The sequence below is a fragment of the Phacochoerus africanus genome, chromosome 11, assembly GCF_016906955.1.
Source record: "Phacochoerus africanus isolate WHEZ1 chromosome 11, ROS_Pafr_v1, whole genome shotgun sequence".
NCBI lineage: Eukaryota > Metazoa > Chordata > Mammalia > Artiodactyla > Suidae > Phacochoerus > Phacochoerus africanus.
Window position 1 is genome coordinate 104,946,374 of NC_062554.1, and position 25,885 is coordinate 104,972,258.

At 48.3% G+C, this 25,885-nt stretch overlaps 1 protein-coding gene across 8 annotated transcripts in view; it reads right to left on the reverse strand.

The window, feature by feature from the left end:
- The window catches only part of ATXN7L1 (ataxin 7 like 1), a 269,582-nt gene that overhangs the window by 152,770 nt on the left and 90,927 nt on the right, over positions 1-25,885 (reverse strand). The window lies entirely within an intron of this gene.

The following is a 25,885-nucleotide window of genomic DNA, read 5'->3' on the forward strand; positions in this document are numbered from 1 at the left end:
TCTAAACTCTTTCCCATATATCTCCTAGAAGAGAGCAGTGTCAGGGGGAATGGAGTTGGGGGTGGGGGGAGGGGCCGCAGGGTTGTAATTAAATGGGCAATCTGACCAGAATTCCTATACCTTTTAATGGGGTATTTGATTAATCCTTTCCACAGGCACCATTATTCATGCCTTGATGGAATCTCATTTTATAGCCCTTAATACATGGACCCAATTTATCCACATCACATTGTATTCGAATACTTGTCATCCAAGTTATTAGCTATCTCCTTCCCAGTGTAAAATCATCAGCAAGTTTGATTAGCTTATTCCCGGGGGGATGATAGGGGAGATAAGAACAGACACAGTGCAATACGACCACCAGTGGGCCTGCATCCTCAAGTGCAGGCAGCTGAATGGAATCCATTGATGGAGCTGAGGGGGGCCACACAGACAATTGCCCCCACGAGAGGGTGTCCGTGTGGGAGCCAGCTGCAAAGGGCTGCAAAGGGCTGATGGCGGCCGTGCCTGGTGGTACCGAACCATCATCTGGAATGGGATCACTTTATTTATTTTTGGTGACCCCCTTGGAATGTGGACATTTCCGGGCCGGGGATCGAACCCACACCACAGCAGCGACCCGAGACACAGCAGTGACAACGCTGGATCCTGAACCCGCTGAACCACCACTGAACTCCTTGGGATCACTTTCATAAAAAGGAGCAAGGCTTCTCCCCTCCTGCTTCCTAACATCCCCGTCCCCCAGGGGACATCCCCTGTCCCCTGAGAGGCACAGCTCTGACAGTCCTCTTTATTCCAGGGCAGCACGGCAGCCTGAAATCCCTGTTCTTTCCCTTGTTCTTTCAGGCCAGATCGTCTAGAGGGAGACGCACGCACCGTGCTGTTTATGGCTCTCTCACCAGTGCAGACTTAGCTCTAAGCAGCCAGCCCCTCCTTCCTCTTCTCTGGAGCCATGGGATTCATAAGTGGCTTCAGTCCTTTGTCAGCAAGAGAGAAGGGGCCTGCATGACCCCTACTGGACAGGGGACTCAAGTCCACAGAGGGTTCCCTATGCCTCTGCCCCACCCCACCACCTCTCTCAGCCCCATCAGGGAAAACTCGCACAGCCCTCTCTGGGACCCTTTTAAACACTCCCACCATCTCTCCACCCAAGGCCCTCTAGTATTACCCGGGTGCTTTTCTGCACAGCAAGAGGACAGTGACAGAGGCTCCCTCTTCCGGGTGGCCCTCCTTCACGAGGTGGAGCCTCCTTCCCTTCCCCTCGAGTGTGGACTGGACTGAATGCCTCGTTTCTAACGAAGTCGGAATCAAGACGTGACTGATCGTGTGTCACTTCTGAGAGGAGGTCACAAAAGGCATTGTGAGGCCCCCTCTTCCTTCCCCAGGTTGTTGGCTCTTCCTTCCCCATGTTGTGAGCAGCCCCTGCGGGAGGCCTCAGGTACTGAGAGCAAGGAACTGAGGCCTCCTGCCAACAGCCAGCTGAGGGGCCAGCCTGGAGATGGGCCTCCCAGCACCTGCCAAGCCTTCAGAGGACAGCAGCTCTGGATGACAGCTTGACTGCAACCTCAAGAGAGATCCTGAGGCAGAACCATCCAGCTAAGCCACTGCCATGTCTTGACAACAAATAGGTATTGTTTTAAGTGGCTAAATGTTGGGGCTATTTGTCTTGCAGCAATAGGTTACCGACACACTCTCACTACCTCAGAGGAAGGCCTTGGTCCTCTCCCTCCCTTCAGTTGCCTTAGGTTTCATTTTGCTCTCCTCCCCGTTCTGGGAGGCTGGTGTCATGCTGGTACCCTCCACTGGTCTGTCCCTGGCCTTGACTGTGTGTCTTCAAAGTCTCAAGGGCTCCTTCCTGAGAAGAGGGGGATGGATGGGGCTTCCTGTGGCCTGGGTTTGGAATTCCAGCTCCTTGCCTGCCATCCAAAGTGACATGTGGAATTAGGAGAATGACTTTTTGCAGAGAGCACCCCTCCTCAGGCCCTCAAACTCCCTCCTGTTTCTGAACCCGGTGGGGCTTAATGACTTCACTCAGGCCAACAGGCATCAGGAAAAGACTCTGCAAAATAACATGTTCCCCGATGGTTCCCATGCTCTTCTCCCGTGCCCTTTCTGCTCATCTGCAGCTTCTGCAAAAGGTCACGTCTCCTTTCCACTTGGCAGTTAAGTGCATCTGACACTAAGTGTGGACTCCAGAACTGGATGGAGATGCATTCTGGCTTAAACGTTGCAAGGTGCACCCCTCTCCTCCACTCCTGCTGGCTGTGTCCTGCCACAGTTGTGAAGGAGGAGGAGATCCAATTCTCACTTCTCTCATAATCGTACAAGGGGCAAAAATGCAGTTTTTGATTAAAAAAAAACAACAACAAAACAAAAAAACCCAGGCAGCTCTTCCATCTGATCAAATCCTAGTAATTTCCCATCTCAGTTCTATGGGGCAGGGTCAGACAGTTATAGAGGCCAATTTTTTGGAAGGCGTGGAAAAGTGGAGGGGTCCTCAAAGTATAGCCCCTGCGCCATAGCATCGGCATTACTTGCGGGCTTGGTAGAAATGCATTCTCAGGCCCCCGCCCCAGACCCACTGAATCAGAAACCCCAGAGATGAGGCCCAGCCACCTGTGTTTTAACAAGCACCCCCAATGAACAACTCTGATCTGTGGCTAAAGGCTGAATATCACTGACGTAAAGGATTAAACCTCTAAATCATTCATTTATTCATTCATTTGACATTGATTGAGTGCCTACTATTTGCCAGACACTCCGGGGCGACAAAAAGGTATTCAAGGAACTCCTTCCTCAAGGATTTCACAGTTCCTCCCTTCCCTTGCTTTCTGACAAAGCTTGAGAAGAGAGCAGAATTTGAAGTCACCGATCCAAGGAATGGAAACCACTCTTTACATGAAAAGAGCTCTTTCAACGGACAGGAGGCACACCAAAATTGTTTTTTTTTTTTTCCCTTCCAGGAATGATCATACTCTCAAAATAGTAACTCTTCTAAAGCACGCATATGTGCGGGTTTAATACATCATGTACAGCTGGCTCAGCCTTTTCAGCTTAAAAAAAAAAGATGATGTGATTTGACCATGAATGAAATGCAGAATCACCTTCAAGATTTACTTAGTTTGTCGCCTATCTTTTAACCAACGAGCTCTTCTTCTGCTGCTTCATCATCTTCTACAAAGTCATACTTCCCTCTTTTTCTGTAAGTCTAAGTAAGGCATAGGAGCTAAGATGTGTCATGCTTCCTATGACTGGCCTTGGGACAGCTCTACACTCCTTAGCTCATTTGATCCTCCCTGACCTCATAAAGTAGAGGCAGCAAACACAGTCTGCAGATGAAGAGCAGCAGCTGGAAGAGGCAGGAAGAGGAACCAGACCCATCTTTTTGCTCCATGGGAATTATCCTGCCCTGCAGCCTAAGCCCCACTGGGTCCTTCTGCTGCTCATTCAAACCAGTGATTAAGGAGTTCCCATTGTGGCACAGTGGAAACAAATCTGGCTAGCATCCATGAGGATGCGGGTTCCATCCCTGGCCTCCCTTAGTGGGTCCAGGATCCGGCACTGCCATGAGGTATGGTGTAGGTCGCAGATGCAGCTCAGATCCTGTGTCGTTGCGGCTGTGGTGTAGGCTAGCAGCTGTTGCTCCAATTTGACCCCTAGCCTGGGAACTTCCATATGCCATGGGTTTGGCCCTGAAAAGCAAACAACAACAACAAAACCAGTTGTTAGTTGAGGAAACATAAAGGGAAATACCATCCTCCCTTAGAAGACCGATAGTACGAACCACTGGCTGCAGCTCAATTGGGGTTTTTATTTATTTATTTATTTTTATTTTTTTGTTTTTTTGTCATTTTAGGGCCGCACCCTCGGCATATGGAGGTTCCCAGGCTAGGGGTCTAATCAGAGCTGTAGCTGCTGGCTGACCCCATAGCCACAGCAACGCCAGATCTTTAACCCACTAAGCGAGGCCAGGGATGGAACTCTTAACCTCATGGTTCCTAGTCAGATTCATTTCCGCTGTGCCACGACGGGAACTCCAGGGATTTTTATTTTTAAACGTTAAAGTTCACGCTAGATTTCTCCTTTAGTGCCACGGATAATGAGGAGCTGGCCATAAACTCCTTTTGGTCACCAGCACTGGTGGCCTGTGTAAGAATCTGCACCACGCTCAGCAGATCCAGCTTTGAGAAGATGCTCCATGTGCGCTCCTTTCTCAGGCGGCTTCAGGGATGCCCAAGGGCTTGCTGAAACACTGTTGGGGCAGATGACTTTCCTGTGCTTAGGGATGAACTCGAATTCACCCAGCCAAGCCTGGGCCCTCGTGACCAGAGATGCCCAGTTAATCCAGCTGCTTCAGGGGTGAAGGATGTGACTGGTGGCCACAGAAGACATCGAAGCTGTCTGGCTGGACCAGCAACACACTCAGCCCCTTGACACGAGTGCAAGGCCTGCCCTGGCTGGCTGAGTTCATCCACCACACAGGCCTAGTCTTCATTTGTAGGGAGCGTCACGGTGCACCCATGAGACATCCAAGAGGCATCAGGGGACCTCTTTTTCCTATTGCATTCTTGGGAATAACCTGGTGACTTTAGCTTTATGCTACTGAGAAAATCTGAGGTCCACGTGGGCTGTACAAAAACCTTGCCTGGGTATCCTTCAAGCCACAAACAGAGCATGCAACTCAAGGTGAACTGAAATGCACCCTCTTTCCCCAACCAGCTTTCTGTAATCAAGGCTTTTTAGAACGTCAAGACCAACCTCTATCTATTTCTAATTCAGGGGTGTTTGTTGGCTTCTATTGAGACATTGATTTGATTAGTGGCATTCGGTGGAACTACAGACCTGAGATGTTGAGCTCACAAATGTATGATTTATCTCAGAATTCTGAAATGAGAAACGCACCTCTCAATGGCACACTGGAGGCTGGGAGAGTCTGAGAAAGCGCTTCCTGCATATAAATGGCACGTGTGAGGAAAAATTTGCTTATGGTTACAATCCCGAAGCTAGGGACCACCCCACTGTGCTCTCCACCCTCGCGGAGTGAAGGCTCCGCAGGAAACCGCTGGGATTAGACGAACCTGCGTTTGGACACCCATATGCCGCCTCATTTATCTACCTGTGACAGGGATGGTGCTGGAAGAGAATCAAAAGATGACAAATTGCTTCTGGTTTTAAAGGAGCTGTTCAGGCTGGGTGTACGCCCAGGGGGACCGGGTTTCATGCCAGCAGCCATCACTTCATCCTGTTATCAGGCCACATTTTGGCAAACACCAACCGGCAGATGATTACTGCCTCCTTTCACCAGTGGATTTAAAGACACTTGCTCTGAAAGCCTTAGACCCAGTCATTCTGAAAATGTGTGCAGCGCAGAGCAGACCTGCCCACACACTGCTGCGAGGCAGGATGGCAGGCATCAGACGAGAGTGCCAGATGAGAGGGATTTTTCCCATGTTGAGGCTGACAGATAACAGGGGGGGTGATTTTGCAGGATTCCAGAGCAGAGGTACAGTATCAGCAAGCGACTCTGGGAGAGACTGGCTTGTGTAAGAGAAGGAGATAAAAATTCCTAGGATACTGGTCACTGGTATCTGCTTTTATAAACCCCCACCCCCAGCCCCCAAGCTTCCCTCAACTTCCCTGGGAGTCCGGAGGAGGCAAACTGGAGATTCAAGATGATTTCCAGACCTGAGTACCACCTGAGCCCCCCACACAACCCCTCTAGGTACAGCTGGTGGGCCAGCCAAGGTTGGCATCATCCTGGCTGGGACCCTTCTTCCCTCTTTCTGGCTGATGCTTCCCTTCTGGCAGTGACCATGGAGTTCATACTTGACACACTCAACCCTACAGGTGACTGCTCCCCAACACATCCAATTTGGGTTTCTTCTCTGCCACGTGCTAGAATTCGCAAGGCTGGAGAGGTGCCCCACTATGCTTCGGTCTACAGATGCCAGGGACCTCCTCGAAACACTGTGCTAGTGTATACTCATTTTATCCTCCTGACCATCTCTGAGACAGGTGCTCAGAGTACCCTCATTTTGTAAATGGGGAAACTGAGGCATGGAAAGATTGAGGCACGGGCTGCAGGTCACCTGGCTGGTCAGTGGCAGAGCCGCAGTCCCTCCCAGGCAGCTTGGCTGCAGGGTCTGGCTTGTTTGAACCCCTCTGCTGCCTCTCCAACACAACCTTCCTTCAAATAAAGCTGAACTCCACAGGGGCACTGGTTGGGCCAGGCCTTCTTCTTTCCCAGGCCTGCCTCTTTTCCAGCCAGCCCTCTGGAATTCAGGGGCGTGCCCGGAGCTGGAGCACAGAGCCTGCAATGTGAAGAGACAGACGCTCATCTCCAATCTCCAGATTCTAAACCCAGGCCAGACGTCCAAAGGTCTATTTTGTGTTTGTTTGTTTTGAACATTCTGCCCCAATGCCCCCGACGCTTCATAGATGGTCTCTCTGTTCTCCTTCCTTAGACAAGCACCTGGTCCCCTCGCCTCACACCTCCTGCCTCTGGCAATGCTCCTGCTGCCAGTGACTGATGTTCCCTGCCTCGTCTCATTATACATTTTGGCTAAAGACTCCTGTTTTCCATGCGGCGGTGAGGCGTATTTATAGCACAAGTCACATGCCAAGGCGTTCTCAAGTTTATCATTTTGAATAATCACCTTGGAGCCCAGCTACTACCGTGCCCATTCCACAGATGGGTAAGGAGAGGTGGGAGGTCACAGTGAGGTTGCCAAGGAGCCCTAAACTTCCAGGTCTCCAGATGGCTTCCTCTCATCTCCCTGTGTAACAAACTTAGCAAAAGCCAGAGAATGAGAGATGTTATCAAGATCAAGCTGTGCTGTAGCTGGGTCTGCACTCCAGCTCCCAGAACACTAACAGGCAACTCTAAGCTCTGCCGGAACATCAATGCTTAGCTGCTGCCAAAACCCACTCTCATTACTAGGTTTACATGCATGAAACACACATGTGGCGTTTTCAGTCTGCACAGTCCTCTCGTCACCCGTTAGCACTCATCGGAATGTGGAGCAGATTTATTCGCCTGCAGAACACAACCCGCTGCCTTCAACATCTGCTGAAAGGACTGGGACTTTTGTTCGAATGGAATCTTCTGACCGAGAAATGAAATGGTAGATCATAACCTATAGGCAGACTGAGTCATATTCCATCAGAATCAAAATTGTTAAGACTGTTTTTCAAATAGCTATCAAAGAAAGCTCAAATCCCAGGTGAGAGAGATATGAGAGGGGCTGTAGGATGTGTTTGTTGCACGAGTCTGGAATTAGAAACTATGAAGGTTAGGAGTTCCTGCTGTGGCTCAGAGGTAACGAACCTGAATAGTATCCATGAGGATGTGGGTTTGATTCCTGGCCCTGCTCAGTGGATTAAGGCTCTGGCATTGCGGTGAGCTGTGGTGTAGGTCGCAGAGGTGGCTCGGATTTGGTGTTGCTGTGGCTGTGGTGCAGGCCAGCAGCTGTAGCTCTGATGTGACCCCCCAGCCTGGGAACCTCTGTATGTTTAGGGAACCTTAGAGTGCGGCCCTAAAAAGTAGGGGTGGTGGTGCAGGGCGGAGAAACTACAAAAGCTGGAAATTTCTTTCCTTTTTTTTTGTCTTTTTGTCTTTTCTAGGGCCGTACCCTCAGCATATGGAGGTTCCCAGGCTAGGGGTCTAATTGGAGCTGCAGCTGCCGGCCTACACCACAGCCACAGCAACAGCCAGATACGAGCCACGTCTGTGACCTACACCACAGCTCACGACAACGCCGGATCCTTAACCCACTGAGCAAGGCTAGGGATACAACCCACATCCTCATCGATGCTAGTTGGGTTCATTAACCTCTGAGCCACGACGGGAACTCCAAAGCTGGAAATTTCATGAAGGTAAATGTGCCTCCGATTGCGGACACACTATTTTGCTGCTGCTGTGCATGTTTTCCCACCGGGATCTCTGTTCACAGAAAAATGCACTGGCGTGAGAATCCAAAGTCCTGAGTCTAGTCCCAGCTCTGCTCCTATCGGTTGTGTGATGTTGAGAAAGTTGCTAAACTTCTTTGAGCTTCCAAATATGGGAAGCCAGCCGCCACTGGTCTGCCTTACCGAGCTCTTAATGCAAATCAAATTGAACACGTTATAGAAGAAAGTACTCCATAAGTGGCAAGATGCCGTAGATATTTCTAAAGATATATGGTCCCCCTCCAAAGGCAGTAGTGAGAACAGAAGCCTCTTATATTTTCAAAAGAATCATCTTGGATACTGCTGAGAAGTGGCATTTGGGGGCGTGGCCTCTGAAGACAACCGACGTCACGCATACAACGTCACAGGATTCAAAAGCAGGCGGGAACGTGCTCTTTCACGCACTCACCACCTCTACTCACGTTCGATCTTGAGTCCTTAACTCATCATCCAATACAGTGTTTGGCACGTAGTGGGTACTCACAAACACAAGACAAACCCAAGGTCGCCAGTGTAAAGATTTCAGTCCCTCTAGTGCAGAAAGTTTGCCCATGGGAAAGAAACGGGGGGTATTTCTGGGAACCTGAGTCTAGGGTGGCCAGCTGACTTGGACTTGGATTTCCAGGACAATCTGGTTACTTGACCTGAGTGTCTTTTTTTTTTAAGGGCCTCACATGTGGCATATGGAAGTTCCTCAGCTAGGGGTCGAATGAGAGTTGCAGCTGCCAGCCTATGCCACAGCCAGAGCAATGCCAGATCCCAGCCACATCTGTGAACTACACCACAGTTCATGGCAACGCCGGATCCTTAACCCACTGAGCAGGGCCAGGGATTGAACCTGCATCCTCATGGATACTAGTTGGTTTCATTACTGCTAGGTGGCAATGCTGGATCCTTAACCCACTGAGCAGGGGCAGGGATCGAAACTGCAACCTCATGGATACTAGTTGGTTTCGTTACTGCTAGGTCACAATGGGAACTCCCATGAGTGTCATATTTGAATATCCATTTTGTGTCCCTCCAGTCGGCAGGGAATAAATTATCTGAACTAAGGGAAGTCTGGTGGAAGGCATGCGTGTCTCTGAGTTCCTAAAGAGTGGATCCCTAGAGATTTATAGCCTGGGCATTCCCCCTCCTTTGGCCCCTATTAGTTTCAATTTCCATAGCTGACACTGTCTTCTCACTGTCAGGAATCCAACAGAATCACACCCCTTCTATTTTTCCCGCATCAGATTATCACCTCTGAGATAGTTCCCTGATCCCTGTTGGTGGCGTCCTGCCACCTGCTAAACCTTCTATCTAAGGGCTCAAAGCATTGGGTGTAAAACTACAGCCTTCAGCAGGACTTGGGCCCGGGATGGTTGGCGTGCCTGCACAGTCTTCATCAGGAACACACGTGTGTTGCAGGACTGCTGTCTGGATGGAGCACTGACTGGTACACAAGGCAGGGACGTGACATTTTGTACCGCCGAGATGTGATCGGTGGGGATTTCCCCTTTAAAAACTTCCAGCAAAAGCCTGCCTGAGACCATTCAATATTCATAAATGGAAAGCAGCGATGGCGTTTCTGTTCCGCCAAGAGCAAGAGCTATTTATCACAGCAAATGACTGAAAGAGTTGTACGTACAATGCGTTACTCAGTGCTGTAAATTACGGTATACAGAAGATTAAACCTAAGCCTAATGCTACCTTCGAGCTTCGACAGCTGAGTCCTATAAATGGATACCCGTTAAGAGGAGAGAATCTTTTTCTTGGTTACTGTTTAAAAGTGTATCTCCATGAAAAGCGTGCCTTAGACATAAATTACCAGGAAGCTTGCCCCAGGCAGGCTCTTCCTCAGGGCCCTCATTTACAGAGTCACACCTAAATGACACAGTGACAAGCCTGAGACTTGAAGCATGTGCAGTGCTGACCTCCAGAGGGATGGAGGTGATAAGGACTTCCCTCCTGGGCGCTGAATGCACTTCCTTCGGGCCCTGGGTGGACTGCAGTGGGGAGGGCCCTGCCGGGCCTTAAGGCGATCTTCATAATTAAAATGATCATGGAGTTCCCACTGTGGCACAGTGGTTAAGAACCTGACTACAGTTGTGCAGGTTTGATCCCAGGCCCAGTGCAGTGCGTTAAAAGGAGCTGGTGTTGCCACAGCTGTGGCAGAGGTTGCAGCTGTGGTTCAGATTCAGTCGCTTGCCCAGGAACTTCCAGTGGGTGTAGACATTAAAAATAAAATAATAATAATAATAATAAAAAATCCTGAACTCCACTACTTCAAAGAAAATGCTTCCTCTGGAATGCTTCAGTATCAGTGAACCCCGACCTATGGCCAAAGCCCTGCTTCTCCTAGAGACATTTTATCCTCCAAGCTCTTGCTCCTCAAAGTGTGGTCCGTGGACCAAAAGCACTAGCACCACCTGGGAGCATGTTAGAAACACAAACTTGCTGAACCCGAATCTGCATTTTGGCAAGAACCCCCCAGGGAGCATATATGCCCATTAAAATCTGGGCATCCAGGGATAAGTAAGCAGGTGTTGACAGGGAGGAAGGCCTTGATTTTAGCACCGGAAATCATTACATGTGACAAATAGGATTTATGGGAACAGGTCCTAACAGTGGGCTGTAAGTTTCCCGAGCTCTCTTTCATCCAATCTGATCTCAGAACACTTGCAGGAACTGGAGAGAGAGATGTTTACGAGCTGGGAATGAATGTATCACTGAACCAGAGGAATGACCCCAAACACCCCAGGGTGTATAACAGAGTGAATTAGCAAAAAGTTCATGCTTTATAAATTAATCAGGATGCCTCTAATCTTCCTGTGAGTCAGGAGGCTAAGAACATGTGGCAATGTTTTGAGCCAGGATTTCAATTTTTTTTTTTGTCTTTTTGCCTTTTTTAGGGCTGTTCCCTCGGCATATGGAGGTTCCCAGGCTAGGGGTCGAATTGGAGTTGTAGCTGCGGGCCTACACGAGAGCCACAGCAACGCAGGATCTGAGCTGTGTCTGCAACCTATACCACAGCTCACGGCAACGTCAATCCTTAGCCCACTGAGCAAGGCCAGGGATTGAACCCAAAACCTCATGGTTCCTAGTCGGATTCGTTAACCACTACGCCACGACGGAAACTCCAGGATTTCAATTTTTGTTGTAATTACTTGACTTTAAGTGGAAGAAGTATGTAAAAAAATCTGTGTTGCTTGAGAAAACAGAAATCCTGAATAACTATAATCTTTATTAGGAAAAAATTATCATTCAATTTTCATGTGAAAAACTTAATGATAATCATTAAATAAATAGATTTAAATAGATTAGGAAATTAAAGAAAATCTCTTGTGGCCAAGCTAGCATAGGGAAAAATGGCAAGAGGGTGAAGAAAACTTTGCTTATCTAATGGAAGGCAGGAAAGGAGAACAAAAGCAAATAAAATGCAAGGTACACAGGGATGCAAATTAAAAGAGAGCGCTAAGTCCAAACATATCACGTAATCACAATAAGTGTAAATGGGTCAAACTCACCTACTAAAAGACACTATCGGAATGGACTTTTTAAAAAGCCACCTATATATATGGTTTACAAGAGAGATACCTAAAACAAAATGACACAGAAAAGTCGAAAGTAAAAGATGAGAAAGAGATAAGACCAAATACATACTGACCAAAAGAAAACTCAGTAGCAGTGTTAATCAGATAAAAAGGGCCCAAGGCAAAAGCATTAACAGGGATGTCAACTCCACCACTAAAAAGACATGGGTCATGTTTCATGTATCCAACAGCAGAGCTGCGAAATTGGAAAGCAAAAGGTGTTTCATTACAAAACTTCCTTCTCAGACCTTTCAGACCAAACAGACAAAAAATGCTGAGGACAAATGAGATTTGAAGAACAAAATAAACATTAATATATGGAACACCATGCATAAAAGAGAGAGTCTTTCCATGCTGCAGGTGAGGCCCTAAACACAAACACACAACTAAAACAAAAGCAAGGCCCTCACCATCACCCTGATCTTTGCGAACTAAAAGCACACACCTCAATTACTACTTGGCAATAGTGTGATTTTTTTTTTTTTTCTTCTCTATGTGGCCCAGTTGCTATGGGACCAGCTTAATTTATGTGACATTTGTCAGGGGTATCACCAGAAACAGGAAACTCCCCAAGCCATTATAGCTTCATTATTTTGTACTTTGAACTAAAATTCTACACCAAAGAGAAGGTGAAGTACCTGCCTCCAGGAAGAAAAGAAGGGATGTGCGTGGGTTAATTATGACCTAGTCACACAGCACCAGAAGCTGCTGTTGGCTCAGTCCCCAACAGCAGCCCTGCTCTGCCACCCTATACCCATCTCCTGCTGTGAGCCACTACTGCTTGGATGCAAACTGTCCTGGAAGTGCTTGGCACCTGGGAAAAGGTGCTATTCAATTGATGTGGCATCTTACAATGAACAATGTCCTGAGATCAAGCAAATTTCTATAGTAAGGTTTTACTTTATTTTTTATTTTTATTTTTTGTCTTTTTGCCATTTCTAGGGCCATTCTTGGCATATGGAGGTTTCCAGGCTAGGGGTTGAATCGGAGCGGTAGCCACTGGCCTACACCACAGCCACAGCAACACGGGATCCAAGCGCGTCTGCGACCCACACCACAGCTCGCGGCAACGCCAGATCCTTAACCCACTAAGCAAGGCCAGGGATCGAACCCGCAACCTCATGGTTCCTAGTCAGATTCGTTAAACACTGAGCCATGAAGGGAACTCCCATAGTTAAAGTTTTAAAAATTTTTTTAATTTTTTTGCTTTTTAGTGTCACACCCTTGGCCTATGGAAGTTCCCAGGCTAGGGGATGAATTGGAGCTACAGCTGCCAGTCTACACTACAGCCACAGCAACACAGGATCTGGGCCACGTCTGTGACCCACATCACAGCTCATGGCAACACTGGATCCTTAACCTGCTGAGAGAGACCAGGGATTGAACCCACATCTCCATGGATCCTAGTCAGGTTCATTACTGCTGAGCCATGATGGGAACTCCTATAGTTAAGTTTGTGTGGGACCTTTTGTCTGCTCTTTCACAGGGCCAAACACTTCTGGAAAATGATGGGGGAAATGCTGCATAGGGGAGACACAAGAAAAATACAGGTCCGTGTGTTCTAGAGGTAGAGGGCAGCCCCTCTAAGAAATCTCCCTAAACTAGGCCCAAACCAACCAGTGGTCCTTTCCCTGGACTGTGTGGCTAGTTTAACACAACTTCGGTGCCGGCTGAATAATGAAAGAAATATTAAAAAGAGACATACCAAACAACATAAAAAGGATAGAACACATGATCAGGGAGATATTGACAAAATCCACTTGATGGCAGGTCTGCACGTGCTATGGGTCAGTGGGAGGAGTGGGGTGGAACAATAAGAAAATGAGAAGACCAGGAGTTCCCGTCGTGGCGCAGTGGTTAACGAATCCGACTAGGAACCATGAGGTTGCGGGTTCGGTCCCTGCCCTTGCTCAGTGGGTTAACGATCCGGCGTTGCCGTGAGCTGTGGTGTAGGTTGCAGACGAGGCTCGGATCCTGTGTTGCTGTGGCTCTGGCGTAGGCCGGTGACTACAGCTCCGATTGGACCCCTAGCCTGGGAACCTCCATATGCCGCGGGAGCGGCCCAAAGAAATAGCAAAAAGACAAAAAAAAAAAAAAAAAAGAAAATGAGAAGACCAGAACTCTGCTGCCCGGGCCACGGGCACCTGCTGTGGTCAGAACAGCCCTGTGGTTTCCAAGCCCACAAACAATATAAGCCACAGAGCGGGGCAGCTCTCAGGGCACCCCCTTCTCCCCTGGGCCTCCTCACTGGTCTCTCAGTTTCTCTCAAACATCACCAACACCAGCCTCTCTCAACACATCACCATCTCCTTCAGAGAGTCCTGAGGCCAAACAGGACTCTCTATCCCCCACCTCTAGGGTAAGCGTCACAAGTGGTAAGACGATGACAGGGGCAGCTGAGAAAGTGGCACAAGAATGGCCCGGTCCCGCCCCCGTTAGCACATCAATAACTTGATCCTATGTACTCGGGGGTGGGGGTGGGGGGTGCCACCATCAGGATGATGCCCCAGAGTAGACAGTCAATGCGGGTCACTGAGTTCGGGGGTCCATCAGGGCCGTGTCAGCTCGACCTCACTACTGGGGGTGGTGTGGCAGGGCTCCAGGTGGCAGCAGGCTCACTGGGGAAGGTCACGTACGGCGTGGGGGCGGCTGCTTAGCGAGATGAGCAGGAAATCACAGCCATGACACGAAGGAAGCCACACTCATCTTAGAAAAATGCACCTCTGGAGAAGCCTCAGGAATTTGAGGGAGTCATTCATCAGAGAGAAAAGCAAAGCAGCCAGGAGGCTAATAAACAAATAACAGGGTGAGTCAGACACCAAACCTGAGGCAGAAATCTGTAGTTCCAGTTTTGTAAAATAAGGACCAGGGTGGCTTTCTCTGGAAAAAACATGACTATTCATTCCACGTGAAGCAGGATTCATCAGAGTGAAACTGTTTCCTTCTTCCTCATTCATTTCCCTTGACTTGTTTCCCCTGCACTTATTTATTTCCCAAGCGCCTCCTACGCCGCGTCCCCCGATTCGCGCTCATTTTCTAGAAGTGCCTGGCCCTGTGACAGAGCAGAGGCCAGGGCCTGTGCAAACTTCTCACGACAGTATTTCCTTGCTTCTAGGAGGCCATCAAACCCAAGATGCCGCCTCAACGTGACAGCACCTTTTCCAGAAGAGAGGAAGAAAAAACCTGCCACAGTGAATACACACATGATATGGGACGAAGCACTTTGACTTTAGAAACCACAGGGCTTGGAACCGACTACAGAACCACCCCCACCAGCGTTCCTGGGGTGAGCCTCCACATGGGATCCCTGTGTGTGACACTTCGGCAGGGAACTCTCCGGGAGCCCAGGCAAAGCATGTAGAATCAGCTCCCTGAGTGAATACCCCAGAGGTTCTTCCAGAAGGAACACTGTCATGGTGGAGCTGCAGCTGGGAGCTGGGTTCCAGCCTCAGGGTGAGAGGTGAAAATGAGAGCTCATCAAAAGCCCTTCTGCTCATCAAGCGTAGTAGGTGAGGTTTGGGGAGAGTGTGCTCTCTCCACGGCCAGTTTCTCCACCAGGAGAGGGAAATATCCTTATTTCTCTGCTTGGGCACGCGATGCAGGAGTGGGCTTGTATCTGGGACCACATTATTAACCAAAAAGGGCATTACTGTAACTGATGATCACCAGTGGGTGGGGATGAATTCAGATAAATTAAGAATGATGGGATTCCAAAGTGAAGGATATGCCTTTTTTCTCTTTCCTTCTTCTTCTTTTTTTTTTTTTTTTTAATTAAATGCAAGACCTCTGAATGCCTTGCTGTCTATAAGAGCTGCTGAGAACCTCTGGGGAGTCTGGTGAGTGGTCTTTCCCAAGCGTGGCCCCAACACCAGCTCTCAGAGCACTGATTCACTACTCCAAGGAGGATAGCTTGGGACATGCTGCTCTGCTCATGGCTCACGATGGGGAGAATTTCAAAATGACCTGTGGAATCAGTGCTGGCAGTATTCTTTGCTCGGATTTAAATAAAGCGATGACGGTTCCCTAATTTTCCTCGGTTGATATAGCTCTGAGGAATGGACTGGGGCAGCCTGTACGGTGGTGAGAACAAGCCAGTGATGAGTCAGGAGCTGGGGGGTCACGTTACACTTACAGCCTTCCAGCTGCAGTCAGGGATCAAAGCAGCGGCCTCACCAGTGCTCATCGAGGAGGGTCCCTGCATTGGCCTCTCCAAGTGTATCTGAACAGACGGTTATTCTCTTTCAGGGAACAACATCCAAAAGCATGTCCTTGCTGATAAGCGGAATTTGGCTCATTCCGCTTGCTTTCTCCCTCCTTTCTTCCAGATTCGTTTTTTTTTTTTTTAAGTGTGTTGATGGAGTTCCCATCGTGGCGGAGTGGAAACGAATCCAACTAGGAACCATGAGGTTGCGGGTTCGGTCCCTGCCCTTGCTCAGTGGGTTAACGATCTGGCGTTGCCGTGAGCTGTGGTGTGGGTTGCAGACGCAGCTCAGATCCTGCGTTACTTTGGCTCTGGCATAGGCTGGTGGCTACAGCTCCGATTAGACCCCTAGCCTGGGAACCTCCATATGCCGCGGGAGCGGCCCAAGAAATGCCAAAAAGACCAAAAAAAATAAAATAAAAAATAAAAAAATAAAGTGTATTGATGGAGTTCCCATCGTGGTGGAGTGGAAACGAATCCAACTAGGAACAATGAGGTTGTGGGTTTGATCCCTGGCCTCGTTCAGTGGGTAAAGGATCTGGTGTTGCTGTGAGCTGTGGTGTAGGTCATGTGGTGTAGGTCGCAGACGTGGCTCAGATCCTATGTGGCTGTGGCTGTGGCATAGGCCAGCAATTGTAGCTCTGATTTGACCCCTAGCCTGGGAACCTCCATATGCTGTGGGTGCAGCCCTAAAAAGCAAAAAGTAAATAAATGAATGAATGAATGAATAAATAAAAATTAAAACAAAATGTTGCGGTCTCACTTAAAAAAGTATATTGAGCACCAACTGCAGATCTAGTACTCATTGTGTTAACTCAGGGAACACAATGGGGAGCGTGATGACAGGGCTCCTTGAAGCTCCTAGTCTGGGGTGTGTGTTCGCATGCATGCACGCACGTGCAATGGTGATGGATAAATAAATGAGCATGTGCAATGGCTGTCATATATACTAATACTGGTGAAGTGAGGGGTGCCAGGAGCACTCAAATTGAATTTGGAGGAGTCCTTCCTTCTCCCTGTCTGTGCACCAGGCCAGGAAGTATGCCCATGCTGGGGCTCAGGGATGCAGAAGACACAGTCTCAGCCCTTGGGAGCTCAGTGTCTAGTGTTCACAGAACTCTGCTGCATGGTAACAGGTGCTGCAGGATGAGGGCAATGTGGGGGCACAGGGACCAGGTGACAATCTAGTTGAGTGGTAGCTGAGCTCAGCAGAAATGTGGAAAAACACAGGGTGTTGCTAGCCTAAAAAGAGGTAAAAAAAAAATAATAAAATAAAAAGAGGCCAATCTGTGATGTAAAAACAAAGTTACCTGCACTTGGAAAAAAATCCCAAGACATTAAAACAGCTATTGTCAAGGTCAACAGCAGCCTCTGGTGGCAAATGTAATGACCTCTTTTCTCTTTCCAGTTATCTCACTGGCATTTGACAAGCTCTACAAAACGCTTTCTTCTCTTGGCTCCCATGCCATCAACCTCTGCTGTTCTTCCTAGCAGGTCACTGGCCATTCCCCTCCTAACTAACCCTAAATGTTGACCCCTCCCCTTTCCAACCCAATCCATCAGTCAATGCTGTCAGCTACCTTTCCAAAACAGACCTCAAGCTTATCCTTTGCTCTCCATCTGCACAACTATGCGTCAGTCCCTACGAAGTCTCCCGGGCTCCAAGCAGCCAGAGCGACCTTCTAAAAACACAAACCAGACTATGTCTTTTCTTTACACAGGGCCCTCCTGTGTCTTCTCACCACACTCAGGATTAAATCCAAAGGGTGAGCTCTGCCCTATATGGTACTGGGCTCACCCCCCGTCTCTGAAGCCCTCAAACACACCTTGCCTGGTGTGTGCTCTTCATACGGCTCGATCACATTTTTGTTAATATTATTTAACCTACCAGAACAGAGGCTTCAAGAAAGCCACATTCTTATTTGTCTTGTCTGTCATGGTATCTGCAGCACTAGAACAACATCTGGCATATAGTAGGTGCTCGATAAATATTTTTCAAAAAAAAACAAAACCCGAATGACTCAAAGCCATACGTCTCTGAAGAAGGTAACCCAAAAGATTTAGCTTTCGAGAAATAGGATTGGATGAGACGAGAAGGTTTTTTTTTTCCATTAAAGATGAATGCAATAATCCCAAAGTTAAGAAGATCCCATTAATCTCTCTCTAAATACGAACTGAACCATTACATCTGCTATTTGTTTATTTGTAACATTTCTGTTACATTTCTGACAGAAACATGGGGAAAAAGGGAATTTCATTGAATTTGGAGGAACTCATCTACTATTTGGGGTTCAGGGGTATCTTGTGGACCTGCTCATTTGTTGGAGATAAACAAGAAACTGCAGACAGTGGTACCCACTCTGCCTCTTCCACAAGCTTGCTTCTTGTCACTTTTTGATATTTAAAGGTCTATCCAAATGCAGCAGCTCTCAACACAATCACTGTAAGTGATTTATTCCTCCCTTCCTCCTGCCCTCAAAATTGTGTCCCAGTTCTTCACCTATGCTAAGAGGCAGGCAAGATCAGGGGCATAAGTTAGAAAGGTGAGAAAGAGAAGGGGGGGACTCAGCTGCCCCCAAGCCCTATCATTTAGCTTCGAGCATCCTACAGGGGACCAAAATGATTTTTCTGGAAGTTTAGTTCCTTTGTTGCAGGGAGTTTGAGATCCACAACACTGAACACGTACAGCAGTTAAAGTGATCTAGAGTCACTCAGCGATTGGAATCTTGGTTCTGCCATTTACATCAGCCTATTCCCAAGGAAATTTCTTTCATCCTCTGAGTCTTCCTGTCCTTGGGTGTGAGACAGGGATAATATGACCACAGAACCTTAGGGTGGCAACAGGACTAAATAACAAAAAGCTCAGCATACAGAAGTGCTCAGTAAGTACCGTATATTAGTTTTACTTGTATTGTTGTTATTTGTATTTTTGTCTTCCACTAGCACAGTAAAAAGGAAAGCCAGAGTTTGGAACCAGGTCAACCTTCTATGTTCCAGACACACCTTAATTTTTGTGTGTGTGTGTTTTTGTCTTTTCTAGGGCCGCTTCCTGTGGCATAGGGAGGCTCCCAGGCTCGGGGTCCAATCGGAGCTGTAGCTGCCAGCCTACGCCAGAGCCACAGCAACGCAGGACCCGATCCGTGTCTGTGACCCACACCACAGCTCACGGCAACACCGGATCCTTAACCCACTGAGCAAGGCCAGGGATTGAACACGCAACCTCATGGTTCCTAGTCGGATTCATTAACCACTGTGCCACGATGGGAACTCCTGTGTTGGGTTCTTAAACCGCTGAGCCACAATAGGAACCCCTACCTTTAATTCTAATTTGAGCAGCTGCAAGTTCAAAATATAAACAATAGCATTGGAACAAAATGTAGACCTACTTGGTTGTAGATTCTTTTGGTTGTAATGCTTGATTTAAGGTCTAACCATTTGTTAGTCCATGATTTTTCTCCTTAGGGATCTTCTTAAAATCAATTATAGGGATTTCTTTAGGATCTCTTTTTAAAGGGATTTCTTTCTTTATATCGAATGACTGCACTTTGCCAGGGATGATGGAAGGATGAAATAAGGAGAAACAACAGCAGACATTGTTTCTGATCATAAGGACCCCAAAAGATACATCAAGCCAGGAGTTAATTGTGGATCGGGGATATAGTCATCAAATTAAAGTTAAAAAAGAATCTCACTGACAAAATCAAGTTACTTGCTTTTTGCCAAGTCTTACTAGTTAATACTGTCAGACTTGACTATGAATATGTTCGATGAGACCAATTTCCTTTAATTATCTTATACAACTCTGGGGTAAGTGATCCAGGAGCAAAACTACAACTTAACAATAAAAACAACAGAAATTTAATCTCAACAAACAAGTCCAACTTAATTGACCAAAAACTCAAGCCCTGCTCTGTGGCAATCCATACCTTCAGAAAGGAAGTCCCAGCAGGATAATTAACCAGTGAGGATACCCAGGGAGCCGGGGGCACTGACATTGGGAGGGACTGACTTTCTCTAGGGCTCAGAAGCACAAATGGTTTCCTTCCCTACGAGAGGTCACCCGGAGATGGACAAAATAAAGAGAACAATGGCAGGAAACCTTGGAACCTCATTAATGAGGCGTCCGTGTGTGGCACTGCTGGGCCCTGCTGCTCTTGGTACCCACCAGCATCGGGATGTGGATGTGCATGAGAGCATGGAGGTGCCAGCCTCCAGGATCCAGCTGCTGTCACTCATTTATTCTGCAGCTCAGCCCCTCTGCTTTAGCTCACAGTTCATTAAATTCTACTGCATCACCATCACCATGCAAAATAGCTACTTGAAGGGCATTCAAAACGATAATCAGACAAGGGAATAAGAAGCCTTCTCTGAGAAAGAGGGGAAAAAAATTAATCCTCTCTTGTCTACTGAATGACATCTAGGTTCTTTGGTTCTAATATATATATAAAGTAGCAGTGACATTCAAGGATCATCTGGGTCTGATGGATGGGATGTGGGGTCATATGGTTCTCTGCTTAGAGGGTGAGCAGCAGTGTGGCTGAAAAACTCTGAAAGATCTGTGGATGTGTTATTTCTTCTGCCCTCTTCCCCACCACCTCCCTTTTGATTTTTGAGGTGGGAAGGACTATAACTTTATGGACTTCTGAAACCTATCTTGTTTTATGCTTTGAATAGGACCGCGATGGGGAAATTATCCTGATGAGCAGCTCTGTGGCAGCTGAAATAGTAAACTTTCTATATGCCGCTTTGTGATTCCAGAGACGCTAACTCTGGGCTTAGTATGCCTGCGCACACACACTCAAGGTGGAGAAAAATACAGGAAAGCACAGACGAGGATATGACCGATGGAGATGTTATATTTTATGGCAGTGGTTTTCAACTGGGGGCGATTTTGTCCCCTAGAGGACGCTGACAATTCTTGATGACAGTTTTCGCTGTCATGACTGGGAGTGGGAGCGGCTCCTGGCATCTTGGGGATAAAAGCCAGGGAAGCTGTTTTTCAGCATCCTATAAGGCACAGAATGCCCCCATCCCAGAATGAGCCAGCCCCGAGTGTTAACAGTGCTGCTGTTGAGAAACTTTTCTTTACGGTAGTTCATTACATAAAAGTATTAGGAGATAAGGATGGGGGAAAAAAAAAACTAACAACAAAACCCAGCAAACTCCTTTCATTTAGGCAAACCAGACAGCTTCAAACATGCTCAACCCAATTACAAAACCACAGCTCGAATCCACCTATTATTTTCCCCTTCCATTACAATATTTCACATTGACTAAAAATGTGCAACTACTAAAGATAATAAAACTATTTTTCTACGATGGGTACCTTGCACCTCCTAGTTTTGAGCTTATATACGGGCTTCTGCACAGAGACGGGACCCCCTACCCCCCACATATACACACCACACTCAGAGGATTCTTTTTGGGAGAAATGGCAACAACATTCCCTCTGGGCTGAGGTTGGGACCCACAGCATTGACACAAGAGGAAGAGTCACGAATGTCACCCTCACACTCCACAGTAATCACAGTGAATATCCTTTGGATAAGATTTCATTATAAACAACAACAACAACAACAAAGACTGTAAAAAAATAAATAAATTACTCAATGAATTTTATTACATGTATAGTTGTATAACAACAACAAAAAGGATTTCATTATAAATCTCTACGGCTTATCACTTGGTGAATGATAGCTTAATTTTTTGTTTGTTTGTTTGTTTTTTGTCTTTTTGCCTTTTCTAGGGCCGCTTCTCGCAGCATATGGAGGTTCCCAGGCTAGGGGTCGAATTGGAGCTGTAGCTGCCGGCCTACGCCAGAGCCACAGCAACACAGGACCCAAGCCGCGCTGCAACCTACACCACAGCTCACAGCAACGCCGGATCCTTAACCCACTGAGCAAGGCTAGGGATCGAACCCGAAACCTCACGGTTCCTAGTAGGATTCGTTAACCACTGTACCATGACAGGAACTCCAACTTTTTTTTTTTTTTTTAAAGCAAATGCCACCACTGTGTTAAGTACTTTCTTTCTTTCCTTTTCTTTCTCAGCCACACCCACGGCATATGGAGGTTTGCAGGGACAGGGATTGAATCGGAGCTGCAGCCTTGACCTACACCGGATCCTTAACCCACTGTGCCGGGCTGGGGATCAAACCCACGCTGCCACAGAGACAACACTGGACATCACCCTCTGTGCCATAGTGGGAACTCTTGCCAAATATGTGAGTTCCTCTAATCATCACAACAATCTTATGAGGTAAACTATGATTCCATTTTAAGAACCAGGAGACTGAAGCACAGAGAGACAAAGTAACCTGCCCAAGGTCACACAGTCAGTAAGTAGTATGGGCTGGAACTTGAATCGAAGCAGCCTGACCCCAGGCAGGCTCTTGCCAACCATGAGGCGCCTATATTATGCCAGTGCATCAAGCCACGACTTGGACAGGGTGGTTATGAGGAACAGGGATGCCTGTTGAGTGGGATCAGGACTCCCAAAGTGTGGCTTTTTCTGTTCCCCCCTTTTCTACCACTATGTCTAAACAACCTCATCAACTTACCTAAGGAATTTAGGAACAAGCCAATCTCTCCAAATCTGAGCTCTTTAAAAAGCATCTAAAGAGCCCTTGCACAGACGGAGAAGACAGAGGCAAAGGGCCCACAAAGGTGGGGTGACACAGAAGATGGCCTGCAGGGAGCCTCCCTATCCCCATGCCAAGCAGAGGGTCTCTGAGCAGTGGGCACGCCTGTTTTACATCTGGGACACCGGCTTGGGGTGCGAAGTCAGGAGCGACAGGGATGCAGCCAGTCCTGGGAGTGAGACTTCATGTCCAAGGCTGGATGGACCTCAGCAGGGACCCCAGACGGATTCTGGGAGTTCTATGGTGTTTGCAAAGGAGCTGACACTGGGGCCTAGAGGGAATGCAAACCACATTCATAAAGCCAGAGCCTCAGGACTCCTGGCAATGTAATCATCTCCAGGCTGACAATCCTTGCCTCCAGGAGTGTGGGAAGCTGAAGATGAATCACAGGCCAGAGTCCGTAGGCTGACCTCTGCGCATCCCCCGAGACAGGGCAAGAAACGAAGACAGGAAGCACTTGACTGAATTGGTTTTCCCATTTTTCATAAGAAACATGCAACTTAATAAAAAATAGCCAGACTTTATTGACAATAATAGCTACGCTTTCTTTATTTCCTTGCCATGTGCCAGGAAACTACTTTATCTCTGTTCCTTAGTTAACTCTGTAAGGCAGGAACTACTGCCTTCAGTTTAGAGGAAAATGAGGCGCAGAAAGGTCATGCAATGAGCCCAAGGTCTCACAGCTAGTAACCCAGGTCTGTTGGACTCCCAAGTTCATGATTTTTCCACAATGGCTTTCACTTTTTTCATATTACTGTGAATCTCCAAGTCCCCAGAACAACCAACTGCCTAAACACACACACACACACACAATCACACACACACACACTCTCTCTCTCTCTCTCTCTCTCACTCTCTCATTTTTCATTTAACTTAACCAGGCCTCTGAAATCTTGAAGGCTGCCAGGCACCCATCCCTCTGGATATGCCGTGACCCTTAAAATCGGGAGCTGAAGCATAGGTGTTGAGAAGGAGCAACTTTCCAAGAGAACACATAGTCTAGTCCCCTGTCATTTAAAAGGGTGACAAATCTAGGGTCTTAGGACTGGGCGAGGCTGACCCGGGAGGTAGCCCCAGGCGTGCTGGCTCCTGGGCTGTGTCCTTCCCACCACACCTCAGCTCTGCTTCCCAGGGCCAGGGTTGGTGATGATGGATGCATTTCTGGGCAGTGGCAAGACAGAGCTGAAAAGGTGCATCCCTGGTCCTGAAGGGGATCCCAGGAGCTGGCAGAGGTGCTGAGATAGCCCACAGATGACTGAAGTGTGGGACAGAAGGTGGGAGGTGGCCAGAACAGAGAGCTATAGGTATGAAGAGGGGTGAAATGAACCCAGGCTCTGGGTGCACCTGCAGGAAGGTGCTTCTCACCATCATTTTGTACCAACAACCCCTGAGGCAGGCAGGGGACCCATTTTACAGACCAGGTGGAGAGACAGGAGGCTCCCTGCCCGAGGCCACAGTTAATGGGGGAGTCATGTGAACTGCCGTGTCTGCCTCCAAAGCCCATGTTCTTTCGAGGACAACAAACTTCAAATGCTGTGCTGTGGGGCCCTGGAAAGTGACAAGGTCAGGAGGAGGCCATTTCAACCCCCACGGCTCTGCTGTGCATCTGTAGTCCTAAGGGGGTCCTACAGAGGAAATCCCACTAGAAAGAAAGCTCTGCTACTAACAAGATGGAGTGTGAAGCCCTGTCCTATGAGGTGCTACTTGGCAGGTGAGGGGGTCAGGCCTCGGAGTTTGGGCTGGGACAAGGAGGGCATGTGACCCATGCAGGGACGGAGGGACCACAGCGAAGCAAGCAGGCAAAGCACGCACTCCCTTCACTCTGGAGGGGCGCTGCCTGCTTCAAAATCAGGCCCTACACCTGCCTAGGGTAGGCCTTGGGCAAGGCACTCTGAAGCCTTAGCTTCTTCAAGTTCAGAATGGGGGTCATACTGGTACCTACTTTGTGGGGATGTTGAGAGGATTAGATGTTCAAAGATAAGGGATGCCCAGAGCACAGTGCCATTCTCACTACCTTGTTGATTACAGCCAAGCAATGGCAGGAGGTAAGAGAGCAAAAACAGAAATACATGAAACTACGGGAGGAATTCTTAGGGAAAGAAGACACCCTCGCTGACCACGAAGTGATGCTCTGATTCTAAGCGCTGCCTTGCACTCTCCTGCCCCTGATAAACATGGGCTGTGAATCCCTGGGACTCAGCCCTGAAAGATGGGGGGAGGCTCAGGGCCCCCATCTGCTGAGCTGTGGGTGTGACCCCCTCGTTGCCTGCCAGCTGGTTCACAAGAAGCTCAAGGGAGACTGGGCTTCAGGTGATGAGAACAGTAACCCCAAACCCCCAAACTAATTTAGTGCCACTGCTCGGAGCAGATGGCCACAAAACCCCAAGCTCTCCCCCTAAGCTCGACTCGCTCTTGCACCAAAAGGCCTAGGACAGAGGCAGGCACTTGTCTCAGCTGAGCCCAGCCCTAGAGACCTCTGGCTAGATAGGACCTTGCCTTGGGAGGAATTCTACAGGGCACTGTGGGGTGCTGGGTCCCTTTTAGGTTCTTTCTATCAGAGACCCTGCCAATGAATTCAGTTCCTAGTGAAGTTTTTGATGGCTGGTGGGATTTTCATCTGTCTGGGTACCCAGTGCCCAGAACAGCAACACATCCCTTGAATGAAGGAATGCTGATCACTTTCTGCATTTTTTTTTTTTCTTTTTAGGTCCGCACTCACAGCATATGGAGGTTCCCAGACTAGGGGTCTAATTGGAACTACAGCTGCCGGCCTGTACCACAGCCACAGCAATGCAGAATCTGAGCCACGTTGTGACCTCCACCACAACTCACGGCAATGCCGGATCCTCCACCCACTGAGCAAGGCCAGGGATTGAACCCACAACGTCACGGTTCCTGGTCAGATTCGTTTCTGCTGTGCCACAATGGGAAAGCCACACTTCCTGCATCTTCATGAGACAAGCAGAAGCACAGGCCTCGGAGCTGTTCCCTGACCGACCAGCTGTGTGGATTCCTCTCGCCACTGCTCTGCTCTTGATCCCCCTCACCCGTCAGCTCAGCTGGTAGCACCACCACCACCGGGCTGCTGACAGACTCCCTTGGAGAGGTCTGACCTTTTCTCTCCTCCTGGTGGAGGGGAGGGTGGCTGGCTACAGAGCACGGAGCCAGAAGGGCAACTTGTGCCCAGCATGTGACTTGCTCCTTTCATGCTTGTTCTGCCAGAAATGAAAATGTTAGAGCTAGAAGCACCCCCCAGAATCACTGCTCGTGGAAGAGACAAGGAACCCAGATGCTGGGACATAAAGCAAATAGCCCCAGGTCACAGAGCTGGCTTTGGGGAGAGGCAGGAGACTTGGCCTCTCAACAGAGCTCTGTGTACAGCACTTTCTAGGAGCCTCTGTACCTGAGCAGGTCAGACAGTCCGAGAAAGTGCCCCTGAAGCCTGCATTCTCTTTCTACATATTGCAAACACAAAACACACCACAAGTATATACAGACACAGATTACATATGTGTAGCTGTATAA